Raw genomic sequence first — 14,808 nt, 5'->3', positions numbered from 1 at the left:
TGTGCTGATCAAATTAGAAGATGGAACTGCTTGCTTAATGATTTAAACAGTCAAAAGTCAAGTTAATTTTTAAAATTAACAGTAAAATTTTGAAAAAGAAATAAAAGGAGAAAAGAATAAGGTAGTCGGGGCTGTGAAAAACAGGAGTTAAGCCTAGGTTAACCTACAGGGCAGTGTCAGGTGGAACAGGAAGGCATGAGCAAGTGCAGTTCTACGAGTAATGCACCTCTCTGGCTCTATCTTTATGGGACCATTAGTGTCGAAAGGGATCTTAAAGTATTTACAGACCTCTTAATGGTTCCCAGACTTCAGTGTGCATCAGAATTACTGGGGAATAAGCACTTGAAAAGATGCTCAGCATCATTAGCCATCAGAGAAATGCCAATCAAAACCACAACGAGAAACCACTTCACCCACTAGGATGGCTATAATCAAAAAGACAGATAACAACAGATGTTGGCAAGGATGTAGAGAAATTGTAACCCTCATACACTGATGGTGGGATGGTAAAATTGTACAGCTGCTTTTCAAACAGTCTCTTAGTTCCTCAGTGAGTTAAATGGAGAGTTACCATATGACCCAACAATTCCATTCCTGAGTTAAATAGAAAACGTATGTCCATAAAACACTTAACGTGTGAATGTTCATAACAACGTTATTCTTAATACTCAAATGTGGAAACAATTAAAAATGTCTATCAACTGATGAATAGGTAAACAAAATGTGGTATACCCATAGCATGGAATATTATTTGGCAATAAAGGGTGATGTATGGAACTGTTGAATTACTATATTATACACCTGAGATTAATATAACACTGTTAACTAACTAGAATTCAAACCTTTAAAAATTTAAGAAAAAAAACCAGAGTACTGATATATGTTACAACATGGATGAACCTTAAAAACATTATGCTAAGTGAAAGAAGCCAGTCACAAAGATCATATATCATTCCATTTATATAATATTTCCAGAATAGGTACATTTATAGAGACAGGAGGTAGATTAGTGGTTGCCTAGGGCTGTGAGACTTGGGGAAAATGGGGAGAGACTGCTAATGGGTATGGCATTTCTTTTTGACGTGATAATAGTGTTTTAAAATTGATTGGGTGATGGTTGTACAACTGTGAATATACTAAAAACCATTGAATTGTGTACTTTAAATGGGTGCTTGTATGGTATGGGAATTATACCTCAATAAAACTGTTATACAAAATGATCACTAGGGAACTTTTTAAAAATATAGAGATCACAGGCCTTGCCTTAATCCAACAAGTCCAGACCTCTATTCTTTATTAGTTCCTTTAAGTGGTTCTGAGAATCACTATTTTAGGTTAGTAAACATTTTCTGTAAAGGGCCAGGTGGTATTTTAGCCTTTGTAAACCATAAATTCTCTGTAACACTTCCTTTACTCTGCTCTTACAGTGAAAGCAGCCATAGAAAATCTGTAAATAAATGGAAACGACTGTGTTCTAATAAAGCTTTATTTACAAAAACAGGTGGCTGGTTGGATTTGGCCTGCAAGCTATAGCTTACCAACCATTGTTGCAGACCAGTCTCCTACCTGACATGACTTCTTGGATGAGAAATGATTATTATGTTTCTACAAAGCCAGAACACACAATTTTTTCTTATATACAATTGATACATATTTTCCAGTAATTTCTAAGGCTGCTAGTTCTGCCATGTGGTAACATCAAAATCTTTTACTTGACAGTTCTTCCCCACTTCATTCTAACATTGTTCATTAATATTGGTCAGTCACTTCTAGTTTGTAAGTATGGTAACTGGAAATGAACATAATACTACAGATGTGGTCTAACCAATAGTGCCTACTTTTTATGTTCTAAATGTTCTAAACCTGCACTATCCAGTATTGTAGCAAGCCACATATAGCTATTTAAATTTAAATTAACTAAAATTAAACAAAATAAAAAAATTTAGTACCTCAGTCACACTAGATATATCAAGTTTCATTAACCACATGTGCTGAGTGGCTATAGCTTACTGAACAGCGCAGATAGAGAACAATTCCAATATCATAGGAAGTTCAACTGGGCAGCACTGTTCTAGAGCCTGTTTCTTTTAATGAAGCCAATGTTAAGATTAGTGCTTTTCTTACAGCCACATCACATAGTGAATTTACTGGGCTTAGAAAACTAGATCTTTACAATATCAGTTGCTCTTATCTCTGAATTTACTTTTGTGATTGAATAAGTACCCAATGGCCACACTAAAAGGAAAAAAACCTAGTTCTTTCCTACTGTGTGTTTTTCCCATGTATATTTCTTCGCTGTGAGTATCCTTTACTACTCACACAAAACATTTCACTTCCTGTCACTAAATATGTGGAGGTTTTTCCCCACACCAAGCAATTCTTTGTGACACTAGTTGGTGTCCTGCAATTCAACTCAATTCTGACACTGTCTACCTGGAGATAACATCAGATCCCACAGTTTAAGGGCTTGGTCTCACAAGACTGCCCCCCCCCAATACTTCAGAAGCCAGTTGCAAGCCCAGGTTATCACCTATGTTTCTGACCAACTGGATATAGATCAGAGGTTCTAACAACCCCCCTCCTCAGGTTCAATTAATTTGTTAGAGTGGCTCACAAAACTCAGGGAAACACTTAACTTATGTTTACCAGTTTATTGAAGGACATGATAAAGGATACAGATGAATAGCCAGATGAAGAGATACATAGGGTGAGGTCTGGGAGAATTCTGTGCACAGGTGCTTCTGTCCATACGGAGTTGGGATGTGGTACCCTCTTGGTGTGAATATGTTTACTAGCCAGGAAGCTCTCTGGACCCTGCACTATTGGGGTTTTCTGGAGACCTTCTCATGTAAGCACGATCAATTACTAATTCTATTTCCAGTCCTTCTCTCTTCTCTGAAGGATTTGGGGTGGAGCTGAAAATTCCAAGCTTCTAATCATGGCTTGGTCATTCTGGTGATCAACCCCCATCCCGAGCCATCCAGAATAACCTCAGTAGAACAAAAGATGCTGCTAGAGCTCTTATCACTTAGGAATTTATAGTTTTAGGAGCTCTGTGTCAGGGATGGGGTAAAAAACAAATATTGGAACAAGAGATGCTCCTAGTGTTCTTATCACTTAGGAAATGACAAGGGTTTTAGATATTTGTGCTAGGACCCAGGGGCAGAGATCAATATATATTTTCTATTATCCCACATGTATTTTATAAGCTATTAAGTTTCAACCTGATTGTTATAGCCTATTTTTTTTTAGTTGTTCTAATCCTGTGAATTTTAATTCTGTCATGTGGTGTATTTAACTTCTCTTCCCAGTTTATGTTATCCAGATTTTATAGGCATTCCAGCTGTCTTCATCCAATTCACAGTAGCAAACTTTCTCGTAAAGGACAAGATAGTATATATTTTAGGTTTCTGGACCACACAGTTTCTTTTTTTTCTAATTTTTTTCTTCAAAATTTTATTTAAACTCTAATTAGTTAACATATAGTGTAATATTGGTTTCAGGAGTAGAATTTAATGATTCATCACTTACATACAACACCCAGTGCTCAACACAACAACTGCCCTCCTTAATACCCATCACCTGTTCAGCCCATCCCCCACCCACTGCCCCTCCATCAACCCTGAGTTTGTTCTCTGTCGTTAAGAGTCTCTTACGTTTTGCTTCCCTCTCTTTTTTTTCCCTTCCCACACGTTCATCTGTTTTGTTTCTTAAACTCCACTTATGAGTGAAATCATGGTATTTGTCTTTCTCTGACTTACTTCACTTGCACAATACTCTATAGTTCCATGTACATCCTTGCAAATGGCAAGATTTCATTCTTTTTTATGGCTGGGTAATATTCCATTGTATATATATACCACATCTTCTTTATCCACTCATCCGTTGATGGACCTTTGGATTCTTTCCATAATTTAGTTATTGTTGATAATGCTGCTATAAACATTGGGGTGGATGTGCCCCTTCGAGTTAGTATTTTTATACCCTTTGGGTAAATACCTAGTAGTGCAGTTCCTGGGTCATAGGGTAGCTCTATTTTTAACTTTTTGAGGCACCTCCATACTGTTTTCCAGGGTGGCTGGACCAGTTTGCATTCCCACCAATAGTGCAAGAGGGTTTCCCTTTCTCCACATCCTCGCCAACACCTGTTGTTTCTTGGGTTGTTAATTTTAGGCATTCAGACTGGTGTGAGGTGGTATTTCTTTTTATTTATTTATTTATTTATTTATTTATTTATTTATTTATTTATTTGTCGGAGAGAGAGAGAGCGAGCACAAGCAGGGGGAACGGCAGGTAGAGCAGGCAGAGGGAGAAGCAGACACCCCGCTGAGCAGGGAGCCCGATGTGGAACTCGATCCCAGGACCCTGGGATCATGACCTGAGCCGAAGGCAGACGCCCAACTGACTGAGCCGCCCAGTGTCCCATGAGGTGGTATTTCATCATGGTTTTGATATGTATTTCCCTGATGATGAGTTGATGTTAAGAATCTTTTAATCTTTTCATGTATCTCTTAGCCATCTGGATGTCTTCTTTGGAAACATGTCTGTCTATTCCTGTCTTTTGCCTATTTCTTAACTGGATTATTTGTTGTTTGGGTGTTGAGTTTGATTAGTTCTTTATTTTATAGATTTTAGATACTAACCCTTTATCAAATATGTCATTTGCAAATATCTTATCCCATTATGTAAGCTGCCTTTTAGTTTTATTGATATTTTCCTTTGCTGTGCAGAAGCTTTTTATCTTGATGAAGCCCCAGTAGTTCATTTTTGCTTTTGTTTCTCTTGTCTCCATAGACATGTCTAGTAGGAAGTTGCTGCGGCTAAAGTCAACGAGGTTGCTGCCTGTGCTCTCCTCTAGAATGTTGATGGTTTCCTGTCTCACATTTAGGTCTTTCATCCATTTTGAATTTATTTTTGTGTATGGTGTAAGAAAGTGGTCCAGTTTCACTCTTCTACATTTTACTGTCCAGTTTTCCCAACACCATTTGTTGAAGAGACTGTCTTTTTTCCATTGGATATTCTTTCCTGCTTTGTTGAAGATTAGTTGACCGTATAGTTGTGGCTTCATTTCTGAGTTTTCTATTCTGTTCCATTGATCTAAGTGTCTGTTTTTGTGCCAGTGCCACACTGTCCTGATCACTACAGCTTTGTAATATAGCTTGATGTCTGGAATCATGATGCCTCCAGCTTTGTTTTTCTCTATCAAGATTGCTTTGGCTGTTTGGGGTCTTTGGTGGTTCCATACAAATTTTAGGATTGTTTGTTCTAGCTCTGGGAAGAATGCTGTTGGTATTTTGATAGGGATGGCATTAAATGTGTAGATTGCTTTGGGTAGTGTAGACATTTGAACAATATTTGTTTTTCCAATCCGTGAGCATGGAATGTCTTTCCATTTCTTTGTGTCATCTTCAATTTCTTTCATCAGGGTTTTATAGTTTTTAGAGTACAGATCTTTTACCTCTTCGGTTAGGTTTATTCCTAGGTGTCTTAGGGGTTTTGGTCCAATTGTAAATGGGATCAGTTCCTTGGTTTCTCTTTCTGCTTCTTCATTATTGGTGTATAGGAATGCAACATATTTCTGTATGTTGATTTTATATCCTGCAACTTTGCTGAATTTGTGTATCAGTTCTAGCAATTTTTTGGTAGAGTCTTTCAGGTTTTCTACATAGAGAATCATGTCATCTGCGAATAGTGAAAGTTTGGCATCTTCCTCGCTGATGTGGATGCCCTTTATTTCTTTGTGTTGTCTGATTGCTGAGGCTAGGACTTCCAGGACTATGTTAAATAACAGTGGTGAGAGTGGACATCCCTGTCCTGTTCCTGACTATAGAGGAAAAGCTCTCAGTTTTTCCCCACTGAGGATGATATATATGTGTGGGTTTATTCCTGGGTGGTCTGTTTTATTCCTTTGATCTATGTGTGTGTTTTCATACCAGTACTATACTGTTTTGATTATTGTATCTTTGTAGTATAGTGTGAAATCCAGGAGCATGATACCTCCAGCTTTGTTATTCTTTCTCAAGATTGCTTTGGCTATTCAGGGTTATTTGTGGTTCTGTATAAGTTTTAGGATTCTTGTTCTACTTCTGTGAAAAATGCCATTGGTATTTTCTTTTGTTGTTGTTGTTGTTGTTGTTTTGATATCAGGGTAATTCTGGCTTCATTAAATAAGTTTCAAAGTGTTCCCTTCTCCAATTTCTTGGAAGTTTGGGAAGGATTGGGATTTATTCTTTAAATATTTGGTAGAATTTGGGAGTAAAGCCATCTAATCCTGAGCTTTTCTTAGTTGGGAAATTTTTGATTACTGCTTCAGTGTCTTTGCTAGTTATAGGTCTGTCAGGTTTTCTGTTTCTTAATGATTCAGGCTTCGTAGATGGTTGTGTTTCTAGGAAATCATGCATTTCTTCTAGGTTATCCAATTTGGTATATAAGTTTTCATGGTAGTCCCTTATAATTATTTTAATTTTTGAGGCATCAGTTGTAATTTCTTTTCTTTCATTTCTGATTTTATTCACTTCTAATCTAGCTAAAAATTTGTCACTTTTGTTTATCTCTTCAAAAAAACCAACTCTTAGTTTCATTGATTTTTTTTTTCTATTGTTATTCTAGTCTCTATTTCTTTTATTTTGCTCTAATTTTATTATTTCCTTCCTTCTGGTAGTTTTGTAGTTCGTTTGTTCTTCTTTTGCCTATTCCCTTAGTTGTAAAATTAGGTTGTTGATTTGAGATCTTTCTTGTTACTGAATGTAAGCATTCATAGATATAAATTTCTCTCTTAGCATGGCTTTTTTTGTTCCCTGTAAGCTTTGGTAGGTTGTATTCTCATTTTCATTCAGTCTTAAGTTTTTTCTAATTTCCCTTGTGATTTCTTCTTCATTTCATTGGTTGTTTAAGTCTATTGAGGGGTGCCTGGGTGGCTCAGTCAGTTGAGTTTCTGACTCCTGATTTCAGCTCAGGTCATGATCTCAGAGTCATGAAATCGACCCCCCACATTGTGCTCTGCAGTGGGCATGGAGCCTACTTAAGATTCTCTCTCTCCCTCTCCCTCTGCCCTCTGCCCTGCTTTTGCTCTCTCTCTGTATAAACAAACAAACAAATAAATAAATAAGTGAAATCAAATCTACTGAGACTAAATTTGTGGCCTAACATTTGGTCTATCCTGGAAAATGTGCCATGTGCCCTTGAGAAGAATGTGTATTTTGTTAATGGGTAGACTGTGCTGTACATGTCTCTTGATTTATTGTGTTGTTAAAGTCCTCTATTTCTTATTTTTATCCAGTTCTATCCATTTTTGAGAAGAGGTCTTGAAGTCTCCAACTATTATTGTAGAGCACTATCTTACCTTCAGTTCTCTTAAATTGATGGTCTGTTATTATTTTATATTTTCTTGCAGTATTGGATTTTTAATTAATGTATAATGTATTTCTTTGTCTTTTGTAACTTTTTAAATTTAAAGTCAGTTTCGTTATAACCACCCCTGCTCACTTTTGGTTACTATTTGTATGGAATATCTTCTGTCATTTCACTTTCTACCTGTTTGTGTCTTTGAATCTAAAGTGAATCTCTCCTGCACAGTATATAGTTGGATTCTTTCTATCCATTCTTCCAATCTCTGTCTTGTGATTGGAGTTTCATCCATTTACATTTAAAGAAATTATTTATAAGGAGGGGCTTTTGTTATTTTATTGTTTGTTTTATATATACACCTCATAGTTTTTTTTTTGTCCCTCATTTCCTGAATGTTGTGTTTAAGACTGACAAACTTTTCTCCCCAGTTCTACATTCTAAAGGAATTTATCATGTAGCAGAGTTCACAAATCAGTGGACTGTGAGCTGGATATGGCCAGAAATGTGTTACATAAGGATTAATTAATTGCCAATATTTAACAATTTTAAATAAAAATCTGGATTTCTGACTTCTCTGAAAAATCTGGAAACATTTGGTCAGTATTCCTGCTAAGCAACAATCATTTGGAGCTAAGTGGCCATTGCCACCTTTAGACATTGGGGCGTGTATTCTCCAGTTTGACATAGTCCACACACTTCCTTATTTTCTACCTTATCCTGTGTGTCAAGTTGTCACTTGTCTTTTTTTGTGTTGTTATCATTCGTAGAGCAGATATAAGGGGAAACTAAATGTTTATGGCACCCACATTTCTTTTTTAAAAGTGAGAGAATGTAAGCTAGACTGAGAGGGCATTTCAAGAAAATAAGAGAGAACAAATTTCTTTGTGATGGAAATAAAAGATTCTGGTGTGTTTAATATACAAAGTGTGTTTGTGTCAAATGAATACAACTTACAAGCTCATTATAAAGCAAAATAAAGGAGAAACTATGGCTAGTATACAGAAAAGTGATGTCATGAAAACTTAACTGAATAAAATAAGCAATCCTGTTATAAAATGCAATTTTATAGTTATATATTAAGGAAAAAGATTGCCCAGGAGTCAAACACTTTTACAGATGACAGTTTACAAAAGAGTATCTATTGAGAGAGGCACAAGATGTGTTCTTAAGTTTCAAATGCAAATCTAATCCGAAATGCTGTTGTTTGGCACATTGAAGATATGGTTGGTAATTTATTGGACGGGTTGCTTTAAAAGGGGTTATTTGTTCTTTTTTTTTTTTTTTTTTAAAGATTTTATTTATTTATTTGACAGAGAGAGACACAGCGAGAGAGGGAACACAAGCAGGGGGAGTGGGAGAGGGAGAAGCAGGCCTCCCCGTGGAGCAGGGAGCCTGATGCGGGGCTCGATCCCAGGACCCTGGGATCATGACCTGAGCCGAAGGCAGACACTTAACGACTGAGCCATCCAGGCGCCCCAGGGGAGTTATTTGTTCTTTGTTGTTGTTGTTGCATAGACAGATGTGATACTGCCCAGTAAAGCATATTTATTGGTGGTGTCAATGAGAATTTTGATATGACAGAACTTTTGAACACTGTTGCTGTGTTTTACAAGTTTAATATTGATTGGTCAACATAATTTGTGTGACTACAGAAGGTATTTCTGCAATAGTTAGTTATTAAAATAAATCTTGATTTGAAATTTAAATACAAGGTTGAAGTGTTTTTTAAGAGTATAAGATGTCTATTAATTGTATCATTTACCAGGAAGCCCTTTGTGCTAAAAAGTTAAAACTCAAACATGTGGATGTGTTAATAATACATGTATGGATGGATAATCTTCTGTGGCTTCAACAGAGATTATTGCTTTGTTGGGTAAATTTGATGCATAATACAGTAGTTGCATCTATTTCTTGGAGGTTAGGGGGCTTATTGGATGAGGTGCTGTTAAAGGTTGGGATGTCCTGAAGGCCGACTTTTAAGATGGTGTTTAGTGTGCACATAGTTTATTGAGGGGTGCTCTTAGGATCAGTGCCTATGAGGGGAGGAAGAAAAGGATGCTGGACTAGGTAAAGGGAGAAATTGGGCTAATGTAGAGTTGCAAGGCCTCAGCTTATCCCACCGGGAACTCTGAAGCTGGGGTGGTCCTTCGGAATTGTTTTCGGTTAGAATAAGATGGCCATGTCTTGTAGCCTGGTGTTGAGTAGTCTTGGATGCCACCTGCCCTGGAAAGATGGCATAATCTTGGGTGAGATGGCTCTCTTCAGGGTAATTCCTAAAGAGCAACCTGGAAATAAATACTTCAGTCCTGAAGGGAAGATCTGTATGATGCAACACAGCATTCATGACAGGTGCTAAATAAAGAGATATTTTTTGAACTGTTGAAAGAATTCAACTTGCTCATGTCATCCACGGGAAAATTTCTGCCTCAGCTCAAAGACTTGACCTCTTTGGTGACTATGACAACCCATATTAACACTCTGAATCTCTCTCTCTCTGCAAATGCATTCATAAGTAATTACAGAAATGAAAATTGTAATTCATGTTCTTAGTGAAGTAATTTCTTTGGGAAACTCATTTGGCAAAGAGTAATCTGACTCACTTCTCTATGCTTAAATTGGCTTCCAGAGATAGAAGTGATTACCTAAACTACATATTCAAAGATTGAATTCGTAAAATGTTTTGTCATTTCCAACATTATGCTAATGAAAAACTATTTATTTTGCCTTTCTCAATTAATACTACTAATGTGAAAGAAGAACAACAAATTGAACTGTAGTGTAATGTGGTATTGAATTCTAATTAGACAACTTAGGCATATCAGATGTAGTGGCCATTAATTGCTTTTGGTCAGATGCCATTCATTCATTCCACTTTCCAACTGACATCTCTTGATAACAGTACTCAAATTTTCATGTAGGCATCTACTTTTCTCTCTCAGCCCATGTGGATATTGACATATTGATATAGAAAAGTTTCAGGTTTCTATTTCCCAATCAACAGAGAAATCAATTTCAAAAGGAAAATTTGATAAATTAAGTGTTTTTATTTTTAAATTTCAAATTTAAAGTATAGCTTCTATTTTCTTACCTGTTTGTACTATGTTGTTAACAATGCTTATACCATTGTTCAGTTAATAATAAGGTTTCAGAGACGCCTGGGTGGCTCAGTTGTTGGGTGTCTGCCTTCGGCCCGGGTTGTGATCCCGGGGTCCTGGGATCGGGCCCCGCATCGGGCTCCCTCCTCTGCAGGAAGCCTGCTTCTCCCTCTCCCACTCCCCCTGCTTGTGTTCCCTTGCTCGCTGTCTCTCTCTCTGTCAAATAAATAAATAAAATCCTTAAAAATAATAATAATAAGGTTTCATTATATATCTGGCAGTTGCTTTTTCTTAGTCTGTTTCACTCATTTATGTTACACGCTTGGCATCTGTAGACAGTAGAGGAAGTTGCATTATAAAATGGACAATGATATTTTTATAGCAAAAGAATAAATATATTTTATATACAGAAGTTTGTTTTAGCAATAAAAGCTAAGTGTGCAGAACATTAACTTAGATAGTGAATGCAGTTCTGCTATGTACTTTAAGCTAATGTTGTATAGACCTAGGCTTCTGATGATGCACCTTGATGCAAGGATAAAATTTTGAATACATTGATAAATGGATGGAAATACCATGTCTCTCAAGTGATTTTTTTTTTTAATGTCACCTTTTCTAGTCAAGCTTCATTAGAAGTTAGTGTGCAGACAATTCTAGGTGACACACTTAGGAGATCCTGGTAATATGTGGTGGTATAATAAAGGAAGACCATATGCTTTAAATTATACAAAAGCAGTTAGATGGTTTGATATTCTGTTATTATGGGTGATTTTTCCTGAAATTGTTAGATTATGTTTACTCTCTGACTTTATCATTTAAGTAAACTTGTCAAAAGATAAAATAAGATTAATTTGGCATGCCTTTTTCTGAACAAATTCTTGCTGTTTTATGTTAATGCTTCTCAGATTTTAATGTGTATATGAATAGCTCAAGATCTTGTTAAGATAGAGATTCTAATTCAGTAGATCTGGGGTGAGGCTTGAGATCTGCATTTCTAATAAGCTTTCCATGTGATGCTGATGATGTTTGTCTGTGGACCACACATTGAGTAGCCACGTTAGGGAGTCTGTTGCTCTCTTAAAAAAAAAAAAAAAAAAAATCAAAGTTTTCCTTCTTCAGTCTTCATCACCCCTTCAGTTTTCTGTATGTAATTTATTAAAGACTTCTATAACTTAAAAGTCTCATTTATAAATCTAGGGATCCTGAACTCCTTTACAACAACTAAGTTACTATTACGTCTTCTCACCTTGAGCTTTAATTCTTTCTTTTCAAAATTTTTATCTATTTTATTTTTTATTCTATAAACATACCATGACTATAATAAAAATTTTAAAAGAAGAAAGATCATATGTGGGGCGCCTAGGTGGCTCAGTTGTTAAGCGTCTGCCTTCGGCTCAGGTCATGATCCCAGGGTCCTGGGATCGAGCTCCACATCGGGCTCCCTGCTCAGCGGGAAGCCTGCTTGTCCCTCTCCCACTCCCCCTGCTTGTGTTCCCTCTCTCGCTGTGTTGTGTCTCTTGGTAAAATAAATAAATAAAATCTTAAAAAAATAAAAGGAAAAGAAAAAAGATCATATCTAATCTTACACTTAAGATATCTTGTTATTGGTAAAATGGCTCAGACCCTTCCTTTTAGGATTAATCAGTTACTGTTCATACCAGTGAAAAGAATATCAAATCAAATAATCAAACTAAGAGATTTTGAATTGGAACAAGACTACCCAGATAGTCAGAAACCTTGAGATAAAGTGATCTAGAAAAGTCAGTGTAACGTAAAAATATGAACAAGATTGTAGGAGATCAGATTGACATTGCCAAACTAAAATCAAGAGTAGAGAAAAGCAAAATCAGGTTTCTGAAGTCAAGATCAGAATTTTTGGAAGTCAGAATTAGATGCAGGGAAAGCAGTTTGTTTAGTCTCATCAAGTTTAAAAAAAAAGGGGGGGGGAACAGAAAGCCTTACAGGTTAACCACTTTGTTCCCAACCTTCCTGTTATGTAAGACCTGATGTTGTTTTATTAATAGTTTTTGAATTCACTGTTGAATATTACAATAAAATGTTTTAGAGCTCTCAATTCTATGCATTAAATGAATTCTAGAAAACTTCTGTTTAGAGAAAATCTGATACAGTAAATAGTAGTTTTCCATAGACTTAACATTAAAAAATAAAAATGACTTACCTCCAAAAAGTTTTTGGCTCTAAAATACAGTACAGTGGGCGCCTGGGTGGCTCAGTTGGTTAAGCGACTGCCTTCGGCTCAGGTCATGATCCTGGAGTCCCTGGATCGAGTCCGCATCGGGCTCCCTGCTCGGCAGGGAGTCTGCTTCTCCCTCTGACCCTCCCCCCTCTCATGTGCGTGCTCTCTCTCTCTCATTCTGTCTGTCTCAAATAAATAAATAAAATCTTTTAAAAAAAATAAATAAAATACAGTACAGTCATATTTAGGAATGCAGCATATTATTTATTTATTTATTTGAGGGGGCGGGGACACATGAGCAGAGGGAGAGAGTGAGGGAGAAGCAGACTCCCCACTGAGCAGAGAGCCTGACTCAGGGCTCTATCCAAGGACCCTGGGATCATGACCTGAACTGAAGGCAGGCGTTTAACCCAACTGAGCCACCCAGGCGCCCCAGGAATGCAGCATGTTTTTTAAATCATATGTTTAAATGAAATTTATTCTTCTGATAATATAATAACAAGTACTTGAGTGGCTTGCAGAAATGGCATGCTGAGATGAGTGAGATAATATCCTGAAAATCCCGGGAAAGAGACAGATATAATATTGAAGACCTAATACTCTCAACACTAATTCCTTCCTGGGATAGATCTAAAAGGTTATCACCAGACACTCAGAAGTAAAAGCAAACATCCACTGGCTCCTGGGATTTAATTTAATCATGCTTACATGGATATTCTCATCTAACAGCCACTGTCAAAGCTGACTGTTGGTAAGAATTATCACCATGGTTCTTTCGTCTCCTTTCCCATTTCAGGTCAGATACCCATACAACATACTTTGTAGGGCATCCATTAGAATTTTTTGTTTTAATAAAAATTGTTAATGAGTTTATTAGAAAAAAATAGTTCCAGTCTGTAGGAAAGGAAGTTGGTACAGAATATATACTCAGTTCTTGCATCTTCACTGTATTTGGTTTGGATAGATGGTTTATGTGTTCCCCCCCCCCCCCGGCAGGGTGGAGGGGGAGTTGGTTTTAGGGTGTTTGAGATGGGAAGAGGAATTAAAGGGATTTTTTTAAGGTTGATTGCTTCTTGGAGACAAGAGTTCAATTTTCCTTAGCACATTGGATACATTTAAGTACATTTTATCAACAAAAATTGTGCCTGGTGCAACATGTTGTCTGGAGTCTGGTTGGAGCTTAAAAAAATATAAGAAACAGACATTCCTCTAATGAATTTACAGTCTGCTGTAGCAAGTTAAGCATATATATGATTAGTCAACTGACAGTAAAATGCAGGATATGAGAAATGCATGATATAGTGATAAATCCTGTATGAATTTAGAGGAGGGGGTGAAAGATCACTGTGGGCTCTACTGATCAGAGAATGCTAAATGGAGGAGATGGGGACTTAGAAAATGTAGATCAGCATAGGTGAATGAATAGGAATTTCTGGCAGGAAGATTAGAGTGAGCAAAAATGTGAGCACAAGGCAGGTTTAGAGACAGTAATTTAGTCCAATTTAGTATCTTGTATGTAAAGAGCAGCATATGGAAGGCATAGGAACTTCTTTTAGGGAACTTACAAGCCTTATTGGAAAAAAGTATATTTGTAAAGATAACAATATAAGATAGGGCATAGAAAATGAGGATAACTGACAAATTAGTATAGGAATTCAGCAGAGGCCTAGATCATTAATGGACTGGGAACATCAGAAAGGGTTCTTTGAAGGTGAGACTTCAGCTGGGCTTTGAAGATGGGAGAGAATTTAGTAAAGTGGAAAGGAGAAGTAAGGACATTTGTAGCAAGTAGATAGGGAGACGACATAATCTGTTCAGAATATGATTAATGGATCAGAGAGGCTGTAGCATGCATTTTATATAAAAGCTGTAATGAGATATAAAGTTAGGTAAATTGGGGTCGTTTGTGAAAATCCTTGAAAATCAAGTTAAAGGACTTTATGATATAGGCAAATAAGGACCCACTGAAGGTTTTCAAAGAGGGTAGTGACATGCTAATGGAAACATATGCAAGAAGTTGAGAGGGGTGAGATTAGAAGTAGGAAAATCAAATAAGAATCATCACAGGTGGCTCACATATGAAGTGATAAGAACCTGAATTAGATTGATAGTAGCGGGAATGCATTCTTTCCCACCTGAGTTCCTACAGTGTATCAGTTATTTTGTCGC

The 14,808-nt window shown here is 36.7% G+C and overlaps 1 protein-coding gene across 2 annotated transcripts in view; it reads left to right on the top strand.

Annotated features, from left to right (window-relative positions):
• The window catches only part of TEX11 (testis expressed 11), a 317,684-nt gene that overhangs the window by 131,973 nt on the left and 170,903 nt on the right, over positions 1–14,808 (top strand). The gene's annotated exons all lie outside the window — the stretch shown is intronic.

This window comes from Mirounga angustirostris, unplaced genomic scaffold (assembly GCF_029215605.1).
Source record: "Mirounga angustirostris isolate CCGP_5_RB_7025 unplaced genomic scaffold, mMirAng1.0.hap1 SCAF_11, whole genome shotgun sequence".
NCBI lineage: Eukaryota > Metazoa > Chordata > Mammalia > Carnivora > Phocidae > Mirounga > Mirounga angustirostris.
The sequence above is the reverse complement of the archived record's forward strand: the minus strand, read 5'-3'. Positions and strand labels throughout refer to the sequence as shown.